The sequence below is a fragment of the Polistes fuscatus genome, unplaced genomic scaffold (assembly GCF_010416935.1).
Source record: "Polistes fuscatus isolate 324 unplaced genomic scaffold, CU_Pfus_HIC Scaffold4, whole genome shotgun sequence".
NCBI lineage: Eukaryota > Metazoa > Arthropoda > Insecta > Hymenoptera > Vespidae > Polistes > Polistes fuscatus.
The window spans coordinates 5,093,986-5,096,166 of NW_025113118.1; positions in this window are offsets into that span (position 1 = coordinate 5,093,986).

The window sequence follows — 2,181 nt, forward strand, 5'->3', positions numbered from 1 at the left end:
TCCACATTTACGACAAATCTCACCAGGGGTAAGAAAATCAACAAGAAGTAATAGTCGTACGATAACAAATGCACCTGCACCATAGACGATATCAAAGTTTGTTTTTGAAAGAAAAAGAAGAAAACACGGTGAGTACAAATCCTTCGAATCAAACGATAAAAGAACGCGCGAATTTGTAAAACAGTGATTTTTCTGTTTTATTTTTTTCTCTACGCGAATTATTTGAAAGATCTTTTGCGATATCTCTTCGATTGCTAGCGTTAAAAAGAATTTTGTCGAATTTTTCCTCACACCAAGAGAAGACAAAGTCTGGAACGTGTCCAGGTAAATGCAATGACGAAGCAAGTGGTAACGCGGTCGGTCGTTGCTAGGAACTGTTTACTTTAGACCACACCCGTAGGATCCATAAACTTTAATGTTATCGATAACTTACTATCTTTTTTACATTGTTTAAAAAAAATAAAAAAAAATCAAAAGAAGATACGATTAGCACACGACTGAAGTGAAACTTTTCTATAAGTTGAGAGATCATTTTATTGAATTGTTAGATTATTATTAGATTTTTTCTTTTCTTTTTTTTTTGGGAAAATAAACCGAGGATAGAGAAATCTGTATAGCGAGTTCTATTTCCCTCTCTTTCAATCTTTACTTTCTCTCTTTTTAGTATCGTTTAGTATATTTCATAAAATTTCGTCGTTACCGTCGCCTTATAAAATCCACTTCAAAAATGCGAGTTGGATAGGAAAATACGATGGGATACTTTCAGGACTGACTTGTTCGACGAAAAGAGAGAGAGAGAGAGAGAGAGTTCTTATTTTATTTTATTATTATAAAGAATTTATGGAATATATTTTTTTTGTTCCCTTTTTTCCTCTATTTTGTGACTTTCCTGTCAACCGAAATTCTTTCGCCTACTAGGATATACATCGGATATTTCCGTTTCCTCTTTTTCTCTCTCTTTCTCTTAAACCCTCGTCAAAACTCGAACGAGCCTCGAGTATTTCCCCTCTTTTCGGCACTCTAGTGTCGCGATATGACGAAAATCCATCCTGCCATCGCGGTAAGAGGACTTGGTGAGACAAAGCGAGCTTAGGGAGAGAGTAAAAGAGAAAGTGAAGAAGAAGAAAGAAACAAAGAATGATAGAGAAGGATATAGAATAAAAGACGGATACCTCGACGTCAGCGAGATCGAAGATCCTTTTCCTTCTTCTTCTTCTTCTTTTCGTATCGAGAGAAAGAGAGAGAGAGAGAGCGAAAGAGAAATTGGTGGAAGAAAGGAAAAGAAAAGAAAAAAAAGATAAAAAGTGGAATGATGCGTGCACAGTATTATCCATGGATAATATACGAATACCACCATATATATATATATATATATATATATATATATATATACTTTAGAGTGTGAGGCTGTCACGCTCGTAAAGTAAGCTGATATGAATGCGTATGGCATCATTTTACGTGTCTACTACGCTTTACATAGAACTTTCATTTTTCTTCTCATCTTCTTTACTTTCCGTAGCTTTATTCAAGGACGTGCTTTCTCAACGTCTATGTTGGTATATACATAACTCTTTGTCTTTTCCAAAAGTTTCTATCCTTATCCCTTCTCCTTACTCTCTCTTTCTCTCTCTCTCTCTCTCTATCTATCTATTTCTATCTATTTCTTTCTAGCAATAAGCGGAAGTATTATAGAAGGTCTCAGGTGGCAGGAAATTGGCCTAAATTGGACAACGAAAACTATTGTCCTCGTATCTTCGAACACGGGGGAAAGATCCTTTAATTTATACTTACATACTCGGTAATACTATTTTATCTTTTTTACTGAACAAAATAATAAGAACGAATTAAATGAACACGTTATCGAACACGCTATTGTTTAATTTTTTTTTTCTTTAGTTCTTCTTTTTCTTTCTCTGTTCTCTTCGCAAAGGGAAAAAGAGGGGGAGTTCTGTTTTTAATTTATATTTTATTATATTTCGATGACGTTACTTTTTCTTGATACAAATTATTTTGGAATAATTAACGTCGCGAGAGACCACGTACAATGAACATTTTTCAATACTAAACGTACCATGACCGGTCAAATGAACGATTGTCAATTCTTATCGAGGAATTTCTTTCAAGTTAATTGTGAGTTAAAAATTAATTTTTATTGCATAAATGGCATAGTATTTTTTGTTA